This window comes from Marmota monax, unplaced genomic scaffold (assembly GCF_021218885.2).
Source record: "Marmota monax isolate L192 unplaced genomic scaffold, Marmota_monax_Labrador192_F-V1.1 WCK01_AAM20220418_F8-fsc00096, whole genome shotgun sequence".
NCBI classification, from domain to species: domain Eukaryota; kingdom Metazoa; phylum Chordata; class Mammalia; order Rodentia; family Sciuridae; genus Marmota; species Marmota monax.
In genome coordinates this window covers 240,974-255,220 of record NW_026695236.1, presented here as the reverse complement: position 1 = coordinate 255,220, position 14,247 = coordinate 240,974, and positions in this window count along the sequence as shown.

The window sequence follows — 14,247 nt, the reverse complement described above, 5'->3', positions numbered from 1 at the left end:
TTTGAAGTTGTGGGTTTGAAATACCCTCATTAGAGACATTATCTACTATGTGCTACCCATGTCCTACCTTCTCACTCTTTTCTCACCCTCTGGGTGCTGAAATCTTCAAGAATTCAGTTTCTTCAAATATGCTTTACCAGTATTGTCCTGAGAGATGAAAATGAATTTATAACAAGGGTTGCTGTGATGATATTTGATACTTACCTGAACTTTCAAAAAACAAAATACCATCTTATTTCTTAAGAAATTTAAGCCTTTCTGGTTTTCTTTGCAGGACTTGGGAGATCTATTGACAAAGTAAGTTTAGTCTTTAGTGCAAACTAGGGCACCATGTGAGCTATGAAAAGGATCAAGCTGTTTCTCACGAAGTGAAGAAATACTTTATGTAGACAATAATCAACTGTGTGTGCATGTGTTTGTGTGAATATGACTTCCTGTTCCCTTTATCAGAAGTTAGCTTCTCTTTTCCCCTGTGTTTGAGGGTTGAGGGATGAATGTTGACATTCATAAATACAACTCTGTATGATTTTACATTCTAAATCAGAAACACTGAGGTGCATGGGATAGTTTTTCCTAGTTAGGAAATGAGATTGGCACCTCTGAGAAATGAGTTGTTAACAGGCAAATAAAGTAAGAAAGACTCCTAGGAACAGTCCCTTCTCATGAAGATGGAGGTACACTCTGATGAGGAAAGGTTTCAAGAAATATTTTCAGTGGAATGGTTGTTTAGTTCCTTAAAAACTGTGATGACATCTTTCACACCACAACATTCATGTTCTCTTCCTCCTTACAGGAGTGAGTCAGTGCAGCTGCACATGCCTCATTCTATAAAGCCAGCACTTTCTGCCCAGACCATCACTAGACTGATAGGCAGCTCAACTGCTTCCAAGGTGAGTATCAGCCCACTGATGGGAACACAGTATAGCACCTTTCAGTAATGATTTTCTGTGGGAAATCTTTAACTTTATTAACCTTTAATATCCCAAAAGGAGATGGCTTGTCAATTGGTATCTATAATCTCATTTAGTAATCTGGTTACCATGATTAAATAAGAAAAAAAAATAACTGCAGGCTGGTATAATAATAAATGTGATTCAGGGTATAGATACAAAATCATTTAAGTCAGACAATTATAAATTAGTTCAGAATGTTCTCCCTTTAAATTAAGTGCCAGTAATGATGGAGATTATTTAAATATTTTCCCTTAAAATGCCTTTGTAATTGAATGTTTCACATGTATTATATTAAATATAATATACACAAATACATTAAATTTAATATATTAAAATGCATGAACAAACATAAAATAACTGAATTCACAGAGCAATACTTTATGAACATCAAAAATAAAATGAGTTGGTAAAGTTGAGGCAGTATATAGATTTCCATGGTAAACCTAAATAGGAAAAAAGCAAGTGGTTATTTATTTGGATTTAATGGCAATGCAGACCTCCAGTTCTCAGGTAAAATGAAAATCAGTGAGATAGAAGTAGGCATGACCACCCTTTTTGTTACAGTGTCCATATTTTTACCAGTGTTTTCATTGAGACTGGGCTCTTGTTTCTGCAGCAGGTTTTCTGGAACTCTTGCAATATACTCCAGTCACAATTATGCCTTTACTTCTGCCTTCTAAAACACCTCTCCTCCCAAAAGAGTCAAAGGTATAACTTCTCATCTAACAGAAATTTAAAAGATGATTTTGACTGGAATATTGTCTTCCTTCCACAGTGGAAATTTTCTTCAAAAATGCAGTAATCGATCATAACATCAAGCTATTTGATGATGTGAGAAGTTTGAGATCTGAGCATGTCCATCCAAACTCATGTTTGAATTCTGATAGATCTAACTATTTTGCTGTATGGGGAACAAAAAGTTCCCTGGGAAATATTACTGGAAATTCGATATGAAGGACTCTTTGCACTGGGATCTAGGAATCTGCAAGGATTCCTGGGTAAGGAAGAATGGCACACGGATTGACTCCAAAGACATGTTTCTTCTCCTCATTGTTAAGGAGGATGATCACCACGGTCTCTTGACCACCTCCCCAATGTTTCCTAACTACATAGAGAAACTTCAGGGCTACGTTGTTGTGTTTCTTGATTTTTTGAGTGTGGAAGTGTGAGTTTTGTGAATGTTACTAGGAGTTCTCTTATATGGCAGTACCTTGCTGGCTCTTTGAATTTCCCAGTCAGGCCTTTTACTCATACTGGCCACAAATGACCAGGGATAAGTCAGGAAACTATGCCTAGGAATTTTGTAATTCAGGCAGCCCTTCCCAGTAAAAGGCAACAATAATATACTTTAGTATTTTTTCAGTATTTTTTACTTGAGCCTGGTGTGGTGGTACACAATTATTAATTCCAGCAATTATATTAATTCAGGAAGCTGAGGTTGAAGGACCTCAAGTTTGAGGCCAGCCTTGGAATCTTAGCAAGACCTGGTCTCAATAAAGAAAGAAAAAAGAAAGAGAAAGAAAGAAGGAAAGAAGGAAAGAAAGAAAGAAAGAAAGAACGAACAGACTAGATGGGGCTCAGATACAGCTCAGTTGGTAGAGTGGTTCCCTCACTTGCACATGTTCTGGGTTCAATTCCCAGCACCACCAAAAAAAAAAAAAAAAAAAAAAAAAAATTCTTGAATGTATCTTCATTCTGCTTTTAAAAACAAAGACATGTTGAAGACAGTGTGAATGCAAAGTTGTGTTGATTAATTTTCTTTAAATGAAGATCATGTTTTGTGGCACATAAATTGCTTTGCAGTCCCTTTTTTCCATCTGCACTATAGGTTGTGGATCTTTGCATGTTTTGTGAGTTTGTGAAAATTAACAAAATTACAAGAACTATGTTGAACAGAAATGGAAAGAGAGGGCATTCCTATCTTGTTCCAGATTTTAGAGGCAATGCCTTCAGTTTTTCTCCATTTAGAATGATGTTAGCTTGAGTCTTAGCATAGATATCCTTTACAATGTTGAGATATATCCCTAGTTTTTCTAATATTTTGATCATAAAAGCATTTTGTCAAATGCTTTTTCTGTGTTTATTGAGGTGATCATATGATTCTTATCTTTAAGTCTATTGATGTGACGCATTACATTTATTGATTTCCAAATGTTTAACCAACCTTGCATCCTTGGGATGAATCCCACTTGATCAGAGTGCACAGTCTTGTTGATATGTTTTTGTATTTGATTTGTCAGAATTTTATTGAGGATTTTTGCATCTATGTTCATTAGAGATATTGGTCCAAAGTTTTCTTTCTTTGAGATGTCTTTGTCTGGTTTTGGAATCAGGGTGATATTGGCCTCATAGAATGAATTTGGAAGTACTCCCTCTTTTTCTACTTTCTAAAATAGATTGAAGAGTATTAATATTAGTTCTTCTTTAAAGGTCTTGTAAAACTTGGCTGTATATCTGTCTGGTCCTGGGCTTTTCTATGTTGATAGTCTTTTCATGCTTCTTCTATTTCCTCACTTGATATTGGTCTGGTTAAATTGTGTATATCTTTCTGAATCAATCTGGGCCAATCATATGACTTAAGGAATTTATCAATGTCTTCACTATCTTCTATTTTATTGGAGTATAAGGCTTCAAAATAATTTTTAATTATCTTCTGTATTTCTGTAGTGTCTGTGATAATATTGCATATTTCATCATGTATGCTAGTAATTTGCATTCTCTCTCTCCTTCTGTTCGTTAGCATGGCTAAGGGTATTCAATTTTATTTATTTTTTCAAAGAGCCAACTTTTTTGTTTTGTCAGATTTTTCAATCATTTCTTTTGTTTTGATTTCATTGATTTCAGCTCTGATTTTAATTTCTTGATTTCTACTACTTTTGATGCTAATTTGTTCTGCTTTTTCTAGGGCTTTGAGATGTAGTGTGAAGTCATTTATTTGTTGACTTTTTCTTCTTTTAAGAATGAACTCCAGCAAATGAATTTTCCTCTTAGTATTGCTTTCATAGTGTCCCAGAGATTTTGATATGTTGTGTCTATGTTCTCATTTACCTCTAAAAGCTTTTTAATCTCCTCCTTGATGTCTTCTGTAACCCATTGTTCATTCAGTAGCATATTATTCAGTCTCCATGTGATGCAGAAATTTTTATTTTTTATTTCGTTGTTGATTTATAATTTCATTCCATTTTGATCCGATAAAATGCATGGGCCACATCAATGTTTATAGCAGCACAATTCACAATAGCTAAACTGTGGAGTCAACTTAGATGTCCTTCAATGGATGAATGGATTAAAAAACATATGACATTTATACACAAGGGAATATTACTCAGCATTAAAAAAGAATCATGGCATTTTCAGTTAAATGGATGACATTGGAGAAGATAATGCAAAGTGAAGTCAGCCAATCCCCCCAAAACCAAATGCCGAATGTTTTCTCTGATAAAAGGGGGTGACTCATAGTTGGGTAGAGAGGGAGAGCATGGGAGGATTAAATTAATTCTGGATAGGAAAGAGGGGTGGGAGGGAAAGTTATGGGGAAGGGGATGAGCAAGGATGGTGGAATGTGATGGTCATCATTATACAAAGTACATGTATGATGACTTGAATTGGTTGTCAACATACCTTATATACAGAGATATAAAAAAAAATTGTATATATGTGTATTAATAATTATAATGCATAAAAGTACATTTATAATGGCATAAATTGACATTAATATAGTTTATATACAGAGATATGAAAAATTATGCTCTATATGTGTAATAAGGATTGTAATGCACTCCACTGTTGTAGTATATTTAAAAAAATAATAAATCAATTTAAACAATTAAAAGTACCATAAAAATATTTACATATTAATAATGTTCATTGAATTTATTTTGAGTTTTATTTTGCCAAATAGAAAAAAAGGATTAATAGGATGTTTAAAAAAATAAGGAAATAAAATATTTCTTTAACCAAAGGAAAAAAAAAAAGATAGAACACTAATCTCTAGGGTCTATAAAGAATTCAAAAAGCTAAGCACCAAAAAATCCAAATAATCCAATCAATAAATAGGCCAAGGACCTGAACAGATACTTCTCAGGAGAGGATATACAATCAATCAACAAATATATGAAAAAATATTCATTATCTCTAGCAGTTAGAGAAATGCAAATCAAAACTACTCTAAGATTTCATCTCACTCCAGTCAGAATGGAAGCTATTATGAAAACAAAAAACAAAAAGTGTTGTCTAGGATGTGGGGGAAAGAGTACACTCATACATTGCTGGTAGGACTGCAAATTGGTGCAGCCCATGTGGAAAGCATTATGTAGATTCCTTTGAAATCTAGAAATGGAACCAGCATTTGACCCAGCCATCCATCTCCTTGGTGCATACTCAAAGGACTTTAAAACAGCATACTACAGGGACATAGCCACATCAATGTTTATAGCAGCCCAATTCACAATAGCTAAACTATGGAACCAACCTAGATGTCCTTCAGTAGATGAATAGATTAAAAAAATGTGGCATATATACACAATGGAATATTACTCAAAATAAAAGTGAATAAAATCATGGCATTTGCAGGTAAATTGAAAATAATGCTAAGTGAAGTTATCCAATCCCCAAAAGACAAATATCAAAGTTTTCTCTGATATAAGGAGGCTGATTCTTAGTGGGGTAGGGAGGAACAGCAAGGGTGGAATACATGAACTCTAGATAGGATAAAAGGGAGGGAGGGAGGGGATGGGAAAGGGCAGGGGTTTAGCAAGGATGGTGGAATGTGATGGACATCATTATTCAAAGTTTATGTATGAGGACACGAATTGGAGTGGACATATTTTATATACAACCAGAGGTATGAAAAATTGTGCTGTATATGTGTAATAAGAATTGTGATGCATTCCACTGTCATTTTTTAAAAAATATCAATTTGAAAAAAATTGTTTAGGCATGCCAGCCACTGCTGCCTATAATCCACCTACTCTGGAAGTTGAGCAGAATGATCTCCCATTCCATGCCAGCCTCAGCAATTTAACCATGCCTTACGTAATTTAGAAGACCTCGTCTCAAAAGAAAAAAAGTAAAAGTTCTGGGAATGTAACTCTTTGGTTAAGTGCACTTGGGTTTAATTCTCAGGGGAAAAATAATTTTAAAAATACATATATAAATGCTGTCTTTATTCAAAGAAATGTATCACCCCCTGAAATTACATGATTAAATCCGTATGTACTGGAGATAGATATAGTTTAATGTGGGCTGCTTTCACTGAAATTGGAGACTTTTTGTTGGTTAGTATGTATTTTATTCAGTGACTCATGAATTGGAATATGATTTTCATTCCTTATTTATTAACAACATGTGCTAGCCATCAAAGACAGACCAGAAAGAAAGAAAATTATTACTCTATGGGAAGCTTGCTGTTCTCATGAAAGCAAACTTGCACTTTTAGAGAAAGTTGTTGAAGAGACAGATGTAAGAGTAATCACTTACTTTCGATAAGGTTGAATGTTATGAAGGAAAATACTAGTGCCTGTGGTCATAAGTGCTGAAAAGTGTACTCAGATGACTGTAAGAAAGAAAAATTTGACCTTAGAGATAAAACATGATTAGAGTGTGTTTGGCAGGGATAATTAAGTGGGAGAAAGTATAAGTTGAAATGACTAAAAGAAACCATTTAGTCTGGAGTGAGCCTGACACAAGAGTGAAATAAAGAAGGATAAAAAGTTAAGCACCAGCCAGAATATTCAGGATAATCAAGGGTCCAGAAAGCCTTTTTTGTTGGTTTGTTTGTTTGTTTGTTTGAGGGGAGGGGTGGTACCAGGACTGAACTCAGTAACAGTTGAACACTGAGTCAAATTCCCAGCCCTACTTTATATTTAGAGATAGTCCCTGAGTTGCTTAGTGCCTTGACATTGCTGGGACTGGCTTTGACCTTGCAATCCTCATGCCTCAGTAAACCCAGCCACTGGGATTACAGGTGTGCACCACCACAACTATTCAGAAAGTCTTTTTATTTTTAATACATTTACCATTTTTTGCATGTATATAAAAATAATTTATTTATATAATCGCAAAACTAGAAAACAATACAGCGTATTACAGGTTGAGATCCTTTAACATTTAAAGAGGTCACACAAAGCAACAAGTTAATTAAAATGGGCAAAAGATATAAAAAAATTCTAAATACATAAAAAAGATGTTCCATCTAATTTTGGAAAAGAATCAGAATTTTCAAACGCACAGAACAGAGTAGAGAAAGGAGGATGGTGGGAAGCACGGGTTCCAGCGTCAAAGTTCACACAGGGCAGAAATCATGCCCTTCTTATGGACCAGAGATTTGGTGCACTTCATCCAAAAAGTTGAGATGGCTACCCATTGGTAGCTCTGTGAGCCCAGTGGAGCCCAAGGGCTGTAAGCTTCAGGTGGGAGAACCCGGGAGAGCTGCCTGCAGCGAGAACAGCCTTCTGGATTGCTCTTCATGGTTAGAGCTGCAGAAGAAAATTCTTTAAGGATCAGTGCCAAATTAGGACCCTGTTCTGTTTGGAAATATGCACAGGACTTGAAAAAATGAAGTTGCCAAACCAAATTATTGTCCATAGTTGGCTTCTTCCATCCACCCATACACGACTTCTAAACAATCTTGATTTTATGGTTTCTGGTTGTAAGATTTAGCAGGGAGGAAAATAGTAATAATAATAATAATACAGGTAAAGGTTTGACAAGAACATTGCCATATAACAATCCAATCTTATTCTCTCATTTTTGTGGTGGCAGTAGACACCAGTGGAAGTAAAACAAACCTGAAAGTTTGCTCTCACTCTGTTACCAACTTTCACATCCATGTTGGAAGGATCTTGGGTAGATTTTCTCAGGGAAAAGTGGTCCTTATTTCTCCAGACAAAATGAAAAGTTAACTTTAAAAGCTTTGAAAACTTTAAGTGAACCATTCATTGTTTTCTCCCAAACAAGGCAAAAACATATTTAGATTTTACCTACATTTTTAACCTGCATTTACAGAAGAACTAGACATGAGTTATCAGGATTTTGTAAAATATCGAAAATAACAAACAAAAAACAACAACAAAAATCCCCACAAACTATTAAAATTAAATAATTTCATTCTCAACACCCTCAACACCCTTACAGGTACTTTATAAATATTTTGGGAAAATATATAGTAATTTCTGTCTCTCTCTCTCTCTCTTTTTAATTTTTTCTTCTTTGAACCCAAGGGTGCCTTACCACTGAACTACATCACCAGCCCTTTATTATTTTATTATTTTAAAATTCAATTTAATTTTTTTATTTTTAATTTTTGGTGCTGGTAATTGAACATGGGGACAATTTAGCACTGAGCTGCATCCTCAGGCTTTTTTATTCATGTATTTACTTATTTTTAAATTTTAAGACAGGCTATAGCTAAATTTCTTAGGTCCTCACTAAATTGCAGAGGCTGGCTTCAAACTTGTGGTTCTCCTGCCTCAGCATCATGAGTGGCTGGGATTATAGACATGTGTCACAGCTCCTGATCAGATTTGTTAAATAAATATCAATTTTGTACTTTACTGAGGAGAGGATGGTGTTAGAAAATTTGATTTAGTGCTAGAAAGCCCTTAGGTTTGCCAATTATGGGTCCCCTGAGTGCAGCTGTGCTTTTAGAATCCAAGATCATTTCTAAAAAGCAGTGTTGTGAAAATTTATAAGACTATGAATTGTATACATACATATATGTACATTGGAAGACTAAAAGATCAGGTAAGAATTCTCGTTCCTTCTAAAACACTTACATTACCACAGCAGAATCTTGGTGTGAAGTATGCCAGAAAAGGGAGGTACCCAATTTAACAATCAAGTTTGGTAGAGTGGGAATATGACTTATTCCTTTTTAAAACAGTATTTATCAAATTCAGTAAATAAACTATTTCACATTTTTTTTCTTTTTTTCTTTTATTTTTTGTAATAATAAGCAAATTGGAGCTATCACAGTGGTGTACACCAGTAATTCAGCCACTCAGAAGATGAAGACAGGAGGATATCAAGTTGAAGGCCAGCCTGAGCAACTTAAAGTATGTCAAAAAACAAAAATAGGGGCTGGGGTTGTGGCTTAGTGGTTGAGCACCTGCAGTTCATGTGTGAGGCACTGGGTTCGATCCTTAGCACCAAATAAAATAAAAATAAAATAAAGATATTTAAGAAATAAATAATTATAATGTAAATCGTAAATTAAGTTGCCTATAAAGTTCCCTGAGCTAGAAATTTTTGGCCTTTTCTCCATGTATTCTTGAGATGGGGCAGGCAGAGCCAAACTAAATTACTCTCCTTGCTGGAGGCCTTGGGAAATGTGATCTACAATGAGACGCCTGGAGAAATTTCCAGTGTAGAGTAGGATCAAAGATATTCTTAGATTAAAATAAAAAAATAAATCAGTAACTTTATCAATCTATACAGGCCAGGAAAGAATTAAAGCCAATCTGAAGCAAAACAGTTTACCTTTGAAGCTGGTAAGATTACTATACAGGCACACTATCTAGTTTCTATGCTGATGTCCTTGTAGAAAAGGGCTCTGTGTTTTAATTAACATGGACTTGATCTCAGTTATCTAGTACTTGGGATTAAAGAATATTAAATATTAATGTAGTCATGGTACTAACAAACTATGTGACTTTTGATATAAATAATGCAGCTGCTTGGAGAGGCAGCCATTCTTTCTTTCCCTTTCCTGCCTCTGCATCTTGTCTCTATGTCTCCTCTGATTGTCTTTTAATAATAATGATGATGATAATCATCATCATCATCATCATCAAATCCAATATTTAAACAAAATAACTAAGGTAAATATTCAATGGCAATGCCATTTCTTTTCCTTTATTTTTTACTTTATTTATTTATTTATTTATTATGATTCTGGGAACAAAACCCAGGGCCTCTGTCACAGTGGGCTAGATTCCACCACTGAGCTACATCCCTAGACCTCACATGCCCTTTTCTATATCAACTAATGACAGTGAGCATTATGATTGATATTAACAGCATTGAAAATCCACATCAGAATTCTGTAAACTGGGTCAAACACACATGGTTAACACTATTTAGAGGAAGGGTCACATCTCCATGAAACTGATGTTCTTTCTTTTTTTAAATTTATTTTTATAACTTCATTTGACAATCAACAGTTCTCATCCACATTGTGTATAGGTTTCTCAATAGGAAAACTGAGATTAAGCTACCAATGTTTAATGATTGTTTGGTGAATCTTCATACTCATTAAGTTTTCTGAAAAACCGAATATGGACACAAATTTGGGACATTCCGTGGCCTTCTTTTCTAGACAGCTTTGATGAGCCTAGTATTCATGCACACATCTAGAGTTCCCATCTCCTTCACAGAAATTTTCTGGATTTTGAGTGCCTGAGGGACGTGCCTTGAAGCCACTCCCTGGATGGGCTTGTGATTACTGATGGGGCATTCTGGGTCACCACTTTCTTGATGGCAGAACAGCCCTTCTCCTCGCCATTTGTTTTTTTGGGGGGGAGCCATTCTGCCTGGACCTAAGTTGGAAAGAAAGAGAAAAAAGGATTATAAGAAAAAATAATTATATTATTATATAATTTTTTATGCATTAAAAAAAATTAAAAATGATGCGATGATGCTGATAATTATGCAAGCAATGGTGTGTACAGACTTTTAGAGCTCTCTCTGTGCCTCAGTTTTGTTTCATATGCAAAATAAAGCTTATTCTTTTCTATAAATATGCTTATTTTTATTAATAAGTTGAGTAAAATTTTCATAGTTCTTTGTCTTTCCAAGGTAGAAAAATAAAGTTGTTCTGATTCTCTTCCCTTAAAAAAATAGAAAAAGAAGAAAAAAACATGGACTCAGACATCCAGCAAGCATTCCAGAGAGAACTCACCTGCTCCCTCTGCATGAACTACCTTATAGCTTTTGTCATTCTTGTCTCTGGTATTACTGGTAAGAAGCCCAAACTCCTATACATTGTCCTATGTCAGGAAGCCATCATAGCAGAGAGATTTCAAGAGCAATTCTCATTTGAATGATCTGGTATCTATTGCAAAACATGCCAGTCTTAGGCATTTCCTGAGCTCTAAGGATCATATATTCTGCTGAATGTGGTGGGGCACACCGGCAATCCCAGCTACTCATGAAATTGAGGCAGGATGATAGTCAGAGAATTGCTTAGGAAGCTTAGACACTGTCTCTCAACAAGATACTAATAACTTTTAAAAAGGACTGGTGATGAACCTCAGTGGTACAGCAGTTTCTTAGCATGCAGGAGCCCCTGGGTTCAACTGGTAGCACAGTGGGCAGTGGAGTGGTACTATGTATTCAAAAGGCTTCTCTAAGGATACAGTACATTGAAACTCACAGAACATTAGTGGCAGTAGATGAAATTCTGAAGAAAATTGCCAAATTACCTAAAGATTTACTAAACTTTTATATTTGCCATTTTCTCCAAGAAAATGATTTTATCATTGTGGTCTCATAGTTTGAATCTCTGAATCTCCTAAAATTGAAAATACCAGGCAGGGAAAACACCATCCTTCTGTTGCCACTAAAGTTGTAGTTTTTTTGTTTGTTTGTTTGTTTGTTTTTTACATCACTTAAAATTCTCTATCATGGTGGGTGTGAAACCAAAAGCTACTTGCTTGTCTAGCACTCAAATTTTGTTCTCTTATAAGATAAGTTTCTAAAACAAATGAGATCTGTTTGGGAAAAGATCCAAGACAACCAGAAAAATCTAAATGAAGAGAGAAGAAACATCAATCAATTGGTTGTAGCATGAGAGTCTATTTCCCTTAGAAACAACTGACAACAGGAAAGTTAGACATTGATCAGTTTATCATATGAGTTTGAATCATCAAGGATTTTAGGAAGATCTTTCTTGATGGCTTGCCCTTATTGGAATACAAAATAATGCTGCTGCTCAGGGAGATTGTTTGAGCTATGGATCTGGGAGGTTTTATATTATTGACCTATTTACTAACAGAAATCACATTATTGTATGTAATTATTTATGAATAATCTAAGGATGTAAAATCCAATATTTTCTCTCCAATTACAGAGACCTCTGGGTCATATTAGTGTGCTCCTTGATTTTCATAGTGAATGTGTGAGTTTTTTGAATGCTTCCAAGAGTTAATTTTATGTAGATATCCTGCAATGTTCCTGAATTTCCCTGTCAGGTTGGTTTTTATTTTTATTTATTTATTTTTTTAAACAGTTCACACATAATTAGGGATAATTCAGGAACCTGAATTCTTCCTGCCTCAGAACTCCATATCTGAGGGACTCTTTCTCAGTTGAATCAAAGCAGTGATACTGCAGATGTATTTTCCCCATATCTTAACCTTACTTCATTTATTAAATTTAAAAATAGGATACAATGTAAATTTTTTTGGCTCAATTTCCCTTTAATAAAAATCCTCTTTCGTTGCCTATTATCTATAATATAGGGTGTGGTTGATTCAATGTTGGGTTACATTTGTATGGTTATAAAAACTTTTGTTTGTGATTCCAAATAAAATCAAATGCAGGAACATAAGAGTTTGCATATTTACTAAGATCTGGCTATCCACAATGCACACGTCAGTTTGAAATCTCCCTCTGGATCTAATAAGTCCTAATAATCAGTACACCCCAAGGGGAGAAAATGTATAAGGGTGTGTTTGTTTGTGTGTGTGTGTGTGTGTGTGTTACAATCATGGTGGGCACACATAATTTTTTATGTCAATCTAAGGAGCTGAGGCTATAGCTCAGAAGTAGAACATTTGTTCTGCATGTAGATTTTGATTTCTAGCAGGGGTGGTTGTGTGGGGAAATTCATGATAATCCCACAGGGCATAAGACATAAGATGGGAAGATAGAGAAAGAGAATACAGACGTGTACTCCCTACTGATTTTCCATAACACCATCATACTATATTCCATTGATTTTTTTTTTTTTTTTGGTGTGTATGTGGTGCTGGGGATTGAACCCAGTGCCTTTTGCATGAAAGGCAGGCACTCTACCAACTGAGCTATATCCCCAGTCTCTCCATTGATTTTTAATTGTTGTCATGTTATAATTAATCATATGTTTAAAAATGTATTTCTGCCATCAAATGTTCTTCCTGAATGTATTGTAGAAATCAACAAATGTTTGTTAATAAAAAATGAAAATGTAAAGCTAGGTAGACATTTCTGTTTGGCATACCCAAGAATGAGTGTTCACTATGTAGTCTTGATGTTCCCTACATTCACCTTGCCAGTTTCATTACTTATCAGTCCTAGTGAAAAGGCTTATGGAGTTTACATTTCTTGAGCATTTATTGTGTGCCTTTATGTAAATGTATGCTGTATTTTTTAAATACAAAATCACTTATACTGCTGGGCTTGGTGGAGCCTCCCTGTAATCTCACTTACTTGGGAGGCTGAGGCAGCAGAGTTACTAGCTCAAGACCAGCTTTATCAATTTAGTTAGGTCCTAAGAAACTTGTGAAGACCTTGTCTCCAAAGTAAATAAGAGTTGTGGGTGTAGCTAAATGGTTAGGTTCCCTGGGTCAATACCCAGTACCAAACAAAACAAAACAAAAACAAGAAAACCACCAGTACTACACTAATTATAAAGAAGAGTCAGGAGGAATTGAAGGGTCTTGAAATAAGGTGATTGTCTCCAAATGAGCTTTAACTTTGGGTTCTGTGTGTTCCCTCTCAGGTGAGTTGGCTTAAGTGATAGACCAGCATTCATTCCAATGACTGTGAGCTCAGATAATATAATGCAAGTAGAGTTCACTGATAAACTGAAAAGAGCATCCAAAATAAATATTGGCAGCAGATTTTAAAATATTATTAATAGGATCTCCAGCCCTTAATATGAATTTTCTTCACTCCTTCCTACCAATGGCTAATCGACAGTGTCAATTCCTACCAGCATGCCCCGTCTTCCATCTATATTCTCAGTAAATTAAGTTGCAGCCTACCCTGCTAATAGGATGACATTTATGCAGTTTCTTCCATTCATGTTCATACTCATGTATTCTTAACCTTGACAGCAGCTTCATTACTGTATTTCAATTGTGTTCACAAAAAATCTAAAATCAGTTTAAATTTTTCCTGTAGAGTGCATATTTAGAAAAATGCCTTTTTTATGTTTAATATGAATTTTTATGTCCTACATCTACAGAGTATTAGTATTCCTCATCTCACACTAAGATGAAAACATAGTATAAACACATACTATGGCAGCTTGAGGAAAGTTTTCAAAGTGCTACACACATACTAGGAGAAAAAATTATCAATGAAAGGCAAG